We start from the raw sequence: 15166 nt of genomic DNA on the forward strand, positions 1-15166 counted from the left end.
ACAAGTTATTGTCCAATCAAAGCTGTAACATTACAAAGGATATAGTATGTACATGTTAATCATCATAATATATCCTAATAAGTAGGATCAAATTAATGTTTTAACATTCAACCATTGATTGGTCCTTCTTCTGCTTTTGTGCCATCCAAGTTTTTTAGAAAATATGTATTGTTTCCTTGTAGGGCATGGTTGATGTATGGTTCTTTCCATAGGAAGTCAAACTTCCCATGTTTCCCCTTATCTTCTCTTTTGGAATCCCATCTTAGCACTTTATTTCCAAGGTGGAAATCTTCTACCTTGGTTCTTTTGTCAAATATCTTCTTGAGCTTTTCTTGCCATATTTGGGATCTTTGGTACACCTCCTCTCTGGTCTATTGTAAATTGATGGTCTGATTTATCCTTCTTTGGATATCATTAGGTTCCACTTGAGCTTCTTGGAGTATTTTCATAACAGGAACTCCTAATGATGAAGAAAATACAGCCTCCATACCATATATTAACTCATAGGAACTGATGCCAATGGATTTTTTGGTTGTCAAGCTGTTTGCCCATAGTGCATTTATTAGTTTCTTATGCCAAGTCTTTTTATTTTCTTCCAGCAATTTTTTAATGATATTAATGAGGCTCTTGTTGGAAGATTTAGCTAAACCATTCCCTTGTGGATAATAGGTTGTGGAATGGCCCAGGGTAATGTGGTACTTGTTGCAAAAACTGATCTTCTTTTTTGATTTGAAATCTGCAGCATTATCGGTTATGATTTTAGTAGGGCATCCAAACCTAGACAATATATTGGTTTGTAGGAAACCTATGATTATTGTGTCATTGGCTTGTCTGGAGGGGATAGCTTCTATCCATTTGGTAAAATAATCAATGGCAGTGAGAATACATTTATGCTGGCCAGAGAAGGGAGGATGGATTTCTCCAATGAAGTCAAGACCCCATTGTTGGAAGGGCTTTTCAGTAGAGATGGATTTCAGGGGTAAAGGTAATAGTTTTCTCTTGCCCTCAAAAATTTGGCATTTATGGAAAGAAGTGACAAATTTCTTCACATCAGCAAATAAGGTTGGCGAGTAAAAACTAGCACTTAAGATCTTATTTGCAGTTGATTTCCAGTAGAGGTGTCCACCACAATCTCCTGCATCAAATTCTTGGAGAGCCTTCTCAGCTTCATTTTCTAGCAAACAATTTAATAAGACCCCTTCATGGTTTTTCCAAAAAAGAGCATCATCTAAAATACAAAACTTTAAAGCTTTCATCTTTAAAAACCTATTTTTTGTTATGGATAACCCTGGAGGAGCCTGTAAGTTTTGTAACACATAAATTATATCAGCATACCAAGGTGAGTCTAAAAAGGCCTGGCTCATTTTTGGAGTCGCCATCTCCTGTTCGTCTTCCAGTTCATTTATGTCCAGGGCTTGACAATTTGTTTCTACCATGATTTTAGCCAACCCCTATCCTTTTATCCATTTTCTAGGTTTTATTTCAATATCATACTCTAATATGGTAGCAATCCATTTGCCCCTTTTGCCCTCAATTCCATCCTGAGTCAGGATGTCCTTGACAACATCATTTGGTACATAGGCTATCACATAAGAATATAGTATGTAAACTCTGAAGTCTTTAACTGCTTTAACAAGTGCAAATGTTTTTTTTTCCATGATCTTGTATTTCAGTGATGCATCTCTAAGTGCTTTACTAAAAAAGGCTATAGGTTTTTCACATCCTTGGTCATCCTTTTGTAGTAAAACAACTGCTATAGTGTGCTCTAAGGCAAAAGAAAAAATTATGAAATCTCTATCAAATTGGGGACTTGTAAGGACCGGTGTTCTGGTTAAAGCCATTTTAATTTCTTCAAATGCTTGTTTGGCTTCTACCATCCATTTTATACTTGAATCATTTTTTAACATATTATTAAGTAACCTAATTAGTTTTGCTAAGTTAGATATGAATCTTCTCAAAAAATTTATGTTTCCTAAGAAAGCTTGAAGTTCTTTGATACTTCTAGGATGAGGTATCTGTAAAATTGCTTCTATTCTGGAAGGGTCAATTCGAATGCCATCCTTTGAAATGATGTGACCTAAGATTTTACCTTCTTCCAGGCCAAACAAGGATTTTTTAGGATTTAAAGAGATACCATATTTTCTGCATTTCAGAAATACCTGTTTGAGATGATCCAAATTCTTCTTATCTGATTTATAAAAAACAATTAAGTCATCTAGATATATGACAAGAAAATCATGAATCTCTTTAGCAAATGCAATGTCCATTTCTCTCTGGAAAGTAGCTCCTACATTTTTAAGTCCAAATGGCATTTTGATATACATAAATGTGCCCCATGGTGTTGTAAAGGAATTTTTTTCTTGGTCATCAGGATGAACCAGAATCTGGTTATACCCTGAAAATCCATCTAACAACGAAATTCTAGAAGAACCTACTACCCCTTGCAAAATATGGTCCATCTTGGGTAAAGGGTAATTATCGTTCAGAGAAACCTTATTCACATTTCTTAGATCTACACATAATCTTATTTCCCCAGTTCTCTTCCTAGTAGGTACTAAGTTAGATACCCACTCTAAAAATCTTATAGGTGCAATTATCCCTACCTCATACATACGTTTAATTTCTTTTTCAATCAGTGGTAGTAATACAGGGTTGATTCTTCTGAGTTTTTGTTTGAATGGCTTCTGGTCTTCTTTCAAAGGTATAGTATGCTGAATTATTAAGGTGTCATAAGATTTCAAATCCTCATAACTCCAGGAAAAAACATCCTGGAATTCTCTCATCAGTTCAACATATTTTATCTTCTAATCATGTGGTAAAGACTTTGATAGTTTTATCATCTTTGGATTGTCTTCTGTTCCTAAATTATATTCCTCAATATCTACCTTCAATGGTTCCATCTTTGGTTTCTTAGGAATGTCATTGGAATCAAAGAGGTCCTCTAGAGGGGTTAATCCCTTAGGCAGATGATTTTCTTTTAGATCAATGACCTCTGTTTCTTCTTCATTTATCTCATCAAGGTCCATTTCTTTTAGGTCTTGAACTTCCTTCCTAGTGAAAGTTGTGGGATGAAGAATTTGAATTGAACTTTCTTCTAAAATGTTGGTATCTACCTCATCTATTTGTTTAGAGTTACTATCTGTATCAATATCTATATGACTGTGAGAAAATTCTTTGTCTAAAGTTAAAAAATTATTAATTTGTTCATCGTTTTCAAAAACTTGTTAGTTCTTCATATTGTCAAGGATAGCTGGCCTATGCCTAATTTCAGCAGTAAACTGATGATTAGGTTCTAAAGGTAATTTATAGGTGCTAGAAAAAATAGCCAGACTGTGAGCATGTAAGTTGTGTTTCCTAGGTACTACAACAAGCTTAATTTCCAAAAAAGTATTAAGAATCTCTATAATTGTTCCTCTATAGTATCATAATCTAGGATCCCTAGTTAAATATTTCCCTTTGATCTATTTTATGATTAACTCTGAATCTCCTATGATAGATACCCTAATTGCTCCTAATCTTTTGACAAGTTTAAGTCCTAGCAAAAGAGCTTCATACTCTGCCATATTATTGGTGCATTTAAAATTTAATCTGTAGGCATGGCCTTCAGCATGGTTGTTTTCCAAGTTATGCACCCAAATTCCTGCTCCTACCCCTAATTTATTGACTGAACCATCAAATTCTAAATGCCAAAGAATTTCATGGACATAATCAGTGTCAGGGGTGATGGGAATTTGTTCAGCAGGGGGATTTAGTTTTTTGTTCTCATATGTTTTTTATTTGTTGCCAAATCATCATTGGTGTCTGAGATTTCCTGAATCTAAACACTTGTTTTTACTTTTTTAATTTCTTTTGGTTTTGCTGCTAAAACTTGTTCATTGTTGGTAGGATTGGTTTCGGCATTGTACAAAATGAATGAATCCATATCAGAGTGTACTGAGTAGATAGGGAAATTTTGTGGTTTTTCCTGACTACTTACTACATATTTCATTAATGTTTCTCTGTATAGCTTCTTAGGTTGGCTGAAAACAGAGATAGTAGCATAAGACATGTCCAATTGAAGTGATCCTTGAAGCTTAGCACCCCAGGACCTGGATAATAACATTCCATATTTTGGAGGTATATCTGCTACTACTATATCCATCAGGATTGTTTTTGCAGGGTATTGAACTAAAGAAACACACAAGTCTTTTATTAATCCTAAACATCTCACTTGACTAGAATCAAAAGAAAAGAGATCTTTATATGGTCTAGTGATGTCAAGATCCTTTTCTCCATTACAAACTTGGGCATTAGGTTATATGAGATGCCCCAGAATCAAACATGGCGTTGTGAAGGATTTTATCATGAATATTTAAGCTCACATAGAAGGGAGGAACACTTCCTTCTAAATGTTTCCCATTTACTTCAGGGCCAAAGATTAATTTTGGTTGGTCATCAAAAACATTAACAGAATCTTCAGTTCCAGTGATGTTCAGTGATCTGTTAATTTGACTTCAGTAGGCATCATGTTTAGCTAATTCGGACAATGGAACAACAATATTTAGCTTGCCTACTTCAGTTTCCAGATTGAAAGGTTTTTCTGTTTGGGCTTTTGTGTTTTGAACAGTGGGATTCTCTTTGTTTTCTATATTTTCTGTGTTTTTCTCCTTTTCAGGAGTAGGGTTATGATTAGCAGTTTCTCCTAAATCAACTTCTGGAGGTTCTTCCACATTTCCTTTGGAAGGAGGAGGAGTGGAGGAATGTCTATTATTTGGTTGATTGTCAGAGACATCCTCTATTATTGGATTAGAGGGGTTATTGTTAGATCTAGACAAAATCTGTACATGTGGAGGGATTGCTTTACCTTTGATAGGCTATTTTGGAGCTTTCTATGTGTTTGCTTTAGGAACATCAATTCTTCTATTTCTTAAATTATAATGTTTATGTACCTCGTAGATCGTTGTGTCATATCCCTCCCTGAAGTCAAACGATTCTCCTGATTGAGTTTGAAATTGTTTGAGAATGTGGGCCTCTTGATCATCTTGAGTTAGGAAAAATTCTCCTTCATTGTTAAGTCCCATTAGATTTATCTAAGTGTCTTCTTGTGGATCTTCGATGCTGGAATCTTCTACATAATTCTCCTGGAAACGGGGTCTAATGTTTTGATCTGGACCAATCTTTCAAGGGTTCTGGTTTTGGTTTTTTCGGAAATTTGGATTCCTCCCTGTGTTGGTTGGCTGACCATCCCAAGGAGATTTTCTTTCTATTGTTTCCACTCTATCTCCTAGCCTTTCCATCCCTTTCATTATAGCATCTAGTTTCTATTCAACAGGTGAAGCTTCTTCTTTTAGTGGTATCCTCCTTTCACTCCTAACTTTGGCTCATTTAGACATCAAGTTGGCTTCAACACTGATAGTTATACTTTGCATCTCTTCCAACGTTCTAGGGGCTCTTTCCCTTAGCTGAAAAGGAATATCCAAATCAAATCCATCTAGGAATTTGATTAGGGCCAAATCAGGTGGGGGTCCAAGGTTTTGAGGAATGGCATTGTAAACAGTGTTGAACCTAGTGCAGTAATCATGCATAGTTTCTTGTTTTCCTCTCTTGAGGTTTTCATACTCGGATAAGATCTGCAGAGGATCTTTCTTTTTCTCCCAATGATTCAGGAATTTTGTGTAAAGGGTTTCTAGGCTATCTATCATGTTTACTCGTAGAGCCCTAAACTAGGTTCTGACTTCACCAGTTAGGCTCTAAACAAATATCCTCATTCTTACATCATCAGTATCTATCTCATATATTTCAAAGTAGTCAAACATTTTTTTGGTATGTTGCTGAGTTGTGTATGTACTAGTACCATCAAATGGAGTGATTTTACTTTAGTAATATTGAGGCATGGCACCTAAATTGGCTGGTAAAACCAACGGGGTATACCTGTTTGCCATGGTTGCAGGTAGTGATGGAACAACAACCGAGGTAGGGGTAACAATGGGAATTTGAGTTGTTGATGGAGGGGTAGAAGGAGGGGTCTGTGGTGGGGTAGTTTGGGGCTAAGATGTATGAGGGAATGGTGAAGAAATTGCAAAGGCAGCAATGATTGTAGAGGGATTAGGTGTTCCTTCGGAGGTAAGCTCAGATTATATTGAATTCTGAAAATGGTTGTCAATTGAGGAACTGACAACTTCAAATTGTAACTCTTCAATAAATACTAGGTCTAGGACCAAATCATACAATTCAGATTCAGAAGATGTTCTAAACAAAGAGGTCTCAAATTTATCATCAAAGGGTTCATCCTCAAGATAAATCCCCTTAACAGGACAGGATCTTGATCTGTAGGTGAGATGAGAACTAGCAGTACTTTCTTAACTTTCTTGTCTCCTAAGAATTCTAGGGATCAGATTTGGGTTCTCAAACACTGGTGGTGGATTTGGATCAGGATTTGCTCTAGTGCAACGAATCCTTTCTGAAGACAGATTTCTTGGTTTTGATTTTCTAAATTAATATCAACAACAACTTTTGTAATCTCTTTAAGATGCTTTAGATTTGAATTTAAACATTCCTAAAGATTTGTGTGATTGAGGAATTGGTTCATGTTAAGTTCATAAACTAAACCAGAGATTGACTAAAGTAGCATTTATCTACTTATGCACTTGCAAAGCAAGAGCAGTTCGAAGGCTACCTGGCTAACTTCAGGCTCCGTCTGTAGTTTATAAAGTAAACAACAATAACAACAAATTTTTCGTTCCCCGGTGGAGTCGCCACTATGTTATCACTCAAATTTTCCTAGAAGTTGTGAGAAGAGGAAAGGGGTCCGAGGTAACCACAAACAAACTTTTAGATACATAATCTAGCCAATCTGTATCTAGAGAGGGCTCTCTCTTTAAGGTTTAGCTTTGTTTTGGAAAGGTTTTAGGCTAGTTATGAAAGCTTTGGGATTTTGGTTGTATATGGTGGTGAAATTCAATAGCAGAGGGGTAGAACTGAATATTTCAGGCCATTGGGCTAATGGAGTCAAAAGAAAATGGCTCAAATGGATTTGGTTTCTCCGCAAAGGATGGCTTCACAGGGCAAGATAGCTAAAATAGGGAGCAAATGATAACTTGATAGGATGGGACGGGCTCAAAGGGGAAGAAGGGAATTTAAGAATCCTTCCACACGTTTTGAGAAGAGGGACTTTGGATGATCACTAATAAAAAGCAATTAAGGATTTTTTACCAAATGATCAAAATGATAAACTAAAAAGCATGAGAAATTAAGAATTCCTTGCCTATGATATTTTAGAGGAAAACATTAAGAATAAAAACGATTGAAAACAAATTGCAGTAAAGAACTTTCTAAATTAAGCTTTTTCGTTTTAATATTCAGATAAGAAACATAACTGAAATATTTAAACCAGAGAACAATAACACATGAGTTATAAAATACTTATTTGTCCGATGTATTGCACATGAATCCTGTGAAAAGTCCTTTGTATTAATTCTTCATCCAACCAGCCATGCAAAATTTGTCCAACAACACTTTATTCCAAAATAATCAGTTTTACAGCAATGTCTAAGAATCCACCCTCAATACTTTGAATGAGGGAGTATTTATACAAAAATTTTACAATAAAATATCTCATAACAAAGAGAGATATATTCTAGGGTGACTAACTATAAGTTACATGAAAATAGAGAAAGATGGTCTCGTAGATAGCAGATAATGTAAACTAATGGCTTGATGTCCTTGCTTTTTATGAATGAGCTAGAGGTAGGCTCTAAGATGAGGCATCTTGTTGTCTTCTTCATAACTTAGTGCTGGCTATTCTGCTTTTCACTTTCTCATTGATACACTTTGACCTGCTCTGATACTCTTTACTCGTTTGATCTCTGTTTATCCTCTTTTACCCTCATTGACTGTAGTAAATAACCAAAATTTACTTTTTACCAAGGATAAATTACAAAATTTCTAGCATTTATTCCCACCATTTTGGCTATGATATTCTGGTCCTTTGAAGTTTTCGGAGGATTTCATCAGTCTCGGTGTACCTGAAAAAGGTGGGCTCAGCTAGAAACAAATGCTTTAGCTCATGCTCGACATAGAACAGGTTCTCTAGGCTGTCATAGAGAACTCTACCTGTAGGCAGTGCCTTTGGTGCTAATGCACTTGTTGATGAATTTGCCTGGTTACCTGCATATTGAAGCAATTTGTACACATAATCTATATGCCTCATTAATTTATCATTAATAACTAAACGAATAGGTAGCCCTTTGTTCTGCAAAATACCAAATTTCTCCATAAAAGCATCAATTTCCTCCTGCATGTTTTGCCATCTTCTTTCTAAATTTTGCATCAGATACCTTTTAGTTAATACCTTCTTGATTTCCAGAATTGCCCCTGTTCTGTCTTCGATGCCCAGTTCTTCAAGCTGGTACTTATTCTTAGTATTCAAAAAATTTATGAGCCTGGTGGCTTCCTTAGGCATCCTTCCTAATTCTGCTTTTGTTCTCTGAATTTATTCTAGGGTTGCCTTTACCAAATCAATTTTCTCAAAAATTATTTGTATTGATGGCCAAACATCATTTATTCACTGAGTTATGTTGGTCCAAAGAATCTTCTTAATTTCTGCCAAGGGCTTGTCAAATGTAAGGTCTTTTTCTAATGATTTTACCTTGTTTTCTAATCCTTTAATTTCCCTTACCTTTTCTGCAAAATTTATCTTTGAAACATCACATCTCTATTCTAAGGTAACATATTGTTCTTTTACCTTTTGTAACTCTGAAACTTGGAGTTTAAACTCCTCCATTGATCTTATTAATTCTTCTATACTTTGACCTGAAGTTCCTGCTTGTGTTGTTCCTGTACTTGTGACTGCTTTAGCTATGGCCAAAGGAATATTGGGTGCCGAAGTTGTTGCCAAAGTTGAAGGGACCGCAGTGGAGACAAGCAGTATCACATTTGACAGCTGGGAGGTCAATTGTCCCTGCTTGCTTTGAAGTGATCTTTCTAACTCTTGCTCTGTCTCCTTTAGTTGTTCATTAAGCTGTAGGACTAAGTCCATCAGCTCCTCTTCAGACTTCTTTTGAACAACTTCTGCAATCTGTGGATGTCTTGAAGGTGGTAGTTTTAGCTGCTTTCTCAAGGGAGCTATGTCTTCATCCTTTTTCTTTATTAAGGCTTCTGCAGCCTTCACCTCCTTTGGATTATGTCCCAATCCAATGACATAAATTCTTCCAAATATTTGATTCTATTATCTTTATCCTATGAGCAGGATCTCTCTAGTTGTAATTGGGTAGTGGTATTACTTAGAGAATTCTCTAATCTTTGGGCCATCATGGCCTTACTAGTCAAAAGTAGAATATATCATTTCTCCTCTTTGCCTGTGTAGCTCAATTTGATCCAAGGGATGAAAATCTTTTTCCATAACCTCAAATTTGGTTTGAAGGTAATCTACAGTTGTTTGAGGTTTATTCACTTTAGGCTTGAGTAGGCTCATTTCCATTTTTCCCTCTTTGATCTCATCGGCTGACATCAACCTATTCTGATTGGTAGGAGCCATTTTCAAGAATTGATTATAAACTTGCATTCTCAATGGCTCATTTCTGGCTTTTATCTCCTTGAATTTCTTTTTAAAATCCAGGTTATCATTTCGTGGAGGCTTAAAAGATGATGCTTCAGTACTCTGTTGTCTTTCTAGATCCCCTCTCTGTGAGCTAGAAGGTGTCTCAATTGCCGGGAAAGTCTGGTGACTTTCTGCCCCTTCTTTTCTTTGGCTCTCTGGAGTTCCCTCAAAATATTCTTCTTCAAAAAGAGGATTTAGCCTGTGCCTTTTAGCACCAAGCTTGTCTGATGGAGCACTGGCAGGGGTGGTTTCTTCCCTGTCTCTCTTTTTGTTCCTTTCCTCATTCAGAGGAGTTCACAAAATTAGGGGCTCTTCTACATTAACCTCAGTTTGGTGAGCCTATGTTTGAACTTGCCCCTGAGAAGTTTTAGGCTGCTTTGACATTGTGGATTGCTCTATGGCTTGAATTCTAGTTTCTAGGCCCTTTCCATTGGATATCCCTGTAAATGGTATGCTAGTGTCTTGTGAGTGCTGCTGAGAGGTTTCAGCTGTGGAAGCACTGATCCCTGAACTTTGAGAAGACTCAAATCATACTTGCCCAAAAGAATCCAGGTCAAGTGTTTTTTCAAGATCTCTCATGACATTTTCTGTATTGACCTGTTCACTATCAGTTTCTATTAAAGTCCCTTCCCTACATTCATCCATGTTGGAAAACTTTTCAATCTTTAGGATTCTATGATGTATGTAAGGTGAAATTTTGTTTTTCATCCTTCTATCACATATGAAGCTATGAGGGTCATAAGGGATCCACCCACAACTTTTGTGCAATTTTAGATGATCTTCTAGAATGTGTTCTGCTTCTTTCTATGCTTCCCTAGTGTTGCAGATGAGAGGGCCTAATTGACTCTTGATTTTTAGTTGTGCTTTCTTTTTGGCTTTGTGAAAATGAATCAAATCTGAATTTATCATTTGTCTGTAATATTCTAATGCAAACAGTCTCATTGGAACATACTTGGGTAACTTGAAAGGGAGAATTTCACACCCATACATCCTGATTTCAATATAATTCTGGTATAAATACCAGTCACCCACTCTATACTGTTTAGAGAGCTGAAGAATCCTCTTGATGTCACCACTGATCCTGGGAGGGGAAACCCCTGTCAATAAGGTAGTTGCTGGATGAACAAATTGATCAATGAACTAATTATATGAGTAAGGGGAGTCAAAGGATGCATGGAAAATGGAAGTCCAAAAGATAAAGGACCTCGGATTACCCTTGGTGTCAAGTTTCACGACAGGGAATGGGAAATTATCTAATTGATAATAGAGCATGAGGTGGTATATGAAGGTGGTGTACTTGAAAACCCTTTCATTTTCCAGTCTCATGAACTGGTCATGAATTTTATCAACAATAAAGGAGGCATAATCATATTTGACAGCAGGGGGCTGTCAAGGAGTAAAGATAGACATCAACACTAGGGTCAGTTCATCTACATATTCACTAGTGTTGAATCCCATAACAGCAGAAATCATATCAACTATGAGTTTTCCCATATCTGTGAATAAAACTGACATATAAGGAGGTGGATCTTTAGTTTGATATCTTTGTTCTATGAAGATGTGACAGAGGTGATTAACTTTAGCTTGGGATAATTTAGTTGATTTCTCAAGTAAATTTCCAATGGAGATGGGGGTGAGAGCTTGACTGGAGTGAAATTTCAACATCTCATTGATTGATTCAGCAGTTATTAGGAAGAGGACTGTTTGACTGGGAGACATAACTGCTTTGCGGTTAGGGTCATAATTGGCATGGCAATGATGGATTAGTTTAGGGAAAACATGAACAGAGGGGAGAAAGTATATGGGAAGGTTGGATTACCACAATCCTATGGCATCATAGCCATTAAAGTGGTTGTCTCTACATTGGAAAAGGACTTTGAGGTGAGTTTTATCAGTGGTTAAGTCTTTTATCTGGAATTCCTTATTCGCAAGAGGCAGATAGTCTAAGTCTCGATGAGGAGCATTCATAGGTGCAACATTCAAAGCTACCGCGGTTTCCATTTCTGGTTCTTGTGGATTCAAAAAGGGAATTTAGGTTTTCTTTGTGAAATGGGAAGAACTGAGGGTTTAGCAGACTTAAATGATGAAAGAAATAACTGAATTGTAATGAATTTGGTCCTTTTTCATCAATTTTCAGTGAAAACGAAGTATTTGGAGGGTTTTTGTTGGGAATTCGATAAATACATGTTTTCGGGGAGTGAACAATGAAATGCAGGTACTGGGTGTGGCTAGAGGGCTCTGGGCTGCATCGGCTGTGAGTTTTGGAGCAGGTTGGCGACTGAAAGCTCGAGTTAGTTGACTTCGACATTCTTTTGCATGGGCGCACAGGTTTACAGTATAAAGCAGTGAAAATGACTTGTTTGTTTTATTTACAAAGTCAATGTTTGGCAGGGTTTTTGCATTTCTGACGGATGATGTCAGCGGCAAGTGATATGACATTTTTTCGTATGTGGGAAGGCGGTAAGCGGTTTCATATCGCACCAATTTTGGGGGAGGGCGATAATGGACCTTGAGCCAGAGATTCCATAGATCTTCCGATGCGTGGCGGAGTACTGTTTAGGAAAAGCGCTTTGTGATCGCATGCTAACGCACGGTCACAAAGGGTCGTGTGATATTCATAATGGTCGTCAGATCGTAAGAACCTGATCGGATGGTTGACGGAAGATGCGATATGATGGGGTTTGACAAAGGTGGGCCCGACATAATTAAGGGTTAATTTAATCATATCGGGAGTAGCGAGATAGGTCGGGGAGGTTATTAATTAACCATAAGGGTTAACTAATCCCATATTGATGCAGCAGGGAATTAAGGGTTGTTAATTAGTTACTGTTTAACTAATTAATCCTGATTAAGGATGCATTATGATTATAATTAACCAGGGGCGGGATATATAGAAATTCAGGGTTTTTTATATTTAAATAGTACGGGAGAGGGTAAACGTTATAAGGGAATTATATAATATAAGTTAAAAGTTAATATGATAATGAAATGAAAAACACTAAGTGTAAAAACATTTGATGTGTGTATTTAACTTAGGCTTAAAGTGACAAAGGGTTTTTATGAGAAATATTTGAAATTTTCCTAAGTAAAATAGGATTTTACTTAGGAAAAGACTTGTGAAGGTGAGTGGATAATTTATGAATGATTTTAAATACTTAGGCTTTATAAATTATTGGGCCGAGGGTCTAGCACCTCCAGAAGTCAAAGAAATGCTCTGAGCCCCTCTAATTTAGCAAATACCTTAGTACTTAGGGGAAATTAGTGAAAATTTAGGGAAAATGAGAAGGGGAATTAATCATTCTGGCTTTGCTTTGCTTGAGATGTTTTCAATATAATACATGCCTTGGCCTTGTGATGAAGGTAAAAGATTAACACATTTAGAGTCATCATCCATCACATATAATTTTGCAACCATCATCTACTTACCCTACCTACTTTATCCTAGCATTTTTACTTCTTTATTAGGGTGCACTTAGACCAGCAAATCCTTTTCACACTTTTTCGTTTACATAGTTGTATCTATCTAAATCTACACTTATTACATCCAAGGGCTCAGATCAAATTTTTGAGCTCCTTTTATTCACTCCACCTATCTACTTATCTGCCAAGATTACACTGTTTGGTTAGATCTCTATTCTCTATTTCTACAACATGAAATTGGAAAATGAATTAGCCAAGTTTAAACCATTTGACTATTCATGAATTGTGGCATAAGTGACAAGCTGCACACAATTGTTTATTATACAAAAATGAAAAAGTAGTGGCATTTAGACTTGCACACTTTCTTGGTCTTTCTTTCTGTTGGGGTTCATTTTCTTTCATTGTTTTGACCATCTTTTTTTCTTTTTACCCTTTGCTTTTTCTTTTAGGGTATACCCTCTTTACATTTTTTAAATTTTTCGATTTTTTGAAAATATGGAAAACCTTTGCAACAAGAAAAGGTATGAACATATTACATAGCTCATCAAGTCAATCATGACGTATGACGCCTATTGGTATAGGGACCTAACACTAACTACAAAAAGGAAATAATAACCAAATGAAAAAATCTTCCACATAATTGAACATGAGAGGTATCATGGGAAACCCAACATGGGAGAAAACCTAGCTGGAAGGTGAGGCCTATGCTTTATTTTCTTTCTTCAGTTATGAAAATGCAAGTACAAAAATGGGGTACTTACAATGGAGCTCTCTTTGACAGAATGGCCTAAATGGTTGTTATATAATCCTATATTATGTTCTCAAATCCCACTCCTAAATACTCTAATTAACTATAGAACAAGTAATGTTGAAGGAATGGAACAACTTCTCCTCCTAATGGCTCAATATTTAACATAATTTGATGACCAATATAGGGTTAGGGTATTTGCATATCTCAACACTAAATTAATCTTATGGTTTTGGACCTTCTAATATTTTCTCAAAGGTCAACATGTGATTACTCCATGTGAATAATGAGGGTTGATATGGAATACATTTAATACCATGGTGGTGAAAATGGTAGGTAAACTTTCAGGAGGAATAACTTTCACATACTAACTTAAATTGAGATGATTTTCACATAATTGAGTGTCTTTGTATATCTCAACCCTAAATTAGTGTTATAGTTTTGGACCTTCTAAAATCTTCTTGAAATTCCACATGTGATCACTGTGTATGAATAATGGTTTTTGTGGCATCCATTCAATACCATGGTGTTAAACAAGGTAGGTCAACTTGAGGGAGGCATAAATTACACATATGAACTTATATTGAGGTGATTTTCACATCCTTGGAAAGGTCTCATTATGTAAATAAACAATGAGGGGCTAAGATCAATGTTCCCAAAATTTTGACCCCAACAAGTATTTAATACTTCAAAATAGTTTTGGATGGTTTTAGAGCCCAAATCTCAAACTAAGACTATGACAAATTATAATAACGCTTTCTAAATCAATCTTTAAAACTCGTAAAAAACAAATTATTTATTACATTTAAAAATATAAAAACAATTTTAATAAATTTTAGAAATATTTGAAAAACATTATTTCAATATTAATTAATATTATTAATTTAATATACAAATGATTGAATTAACTAAAAATAAGCACATTTATAAATAGTTATATAATTATAACTTATTGTGTCGAAAGACACTCTATAAATGTAGGGAGATGTTGTCTAGTAACATTACATTTAAAAATAATAATTATACTTACATTAAAGAATTAAAAAATAGTAATAACAAAAATTTATTTCAATGTTCAGCATAAATAAAATACTTCAATTTTCATATTAACCTTATATCAATTTTAGACGGACACAAATAATTGAATGTTTTTACTTTTTAATATAACAAGAAGATGTAATTTCTTCACTATTCAATATTGATTTCCTTGAGAGGCACATTCTACAGGGATTATTAGAGATATGTGTAATTCCTTCCATCCTCAACCTTAGATTGACACTGTAATATCCCTATAAACTGCATTCAAATTGACATTCACAATGGAAAAGACTATTTTGACCATGTTTAACGAAATAGTTGAAAACAAGAACGATTATGATTTAGTTGGAAACTAATTTGAATCAAATAAAGAAAATTATAAC

The sequence above is a fragment of the Pinus tabuliformis genome, chromosome 2_2, assembly GCF_031772625.1.
Source record: "Pinus tabuliformis cultivar Carrire ecotype Pingquan chromosome 2_2, CPIR1, whole genome shotgun sequence".
NCBI classification, from domain to species: Eukaryota; Viridiplantae; Streptophyta; class Pinopsida; order Pinales; family Pinaceae; genus Pinus; species Pinus tabuliformis.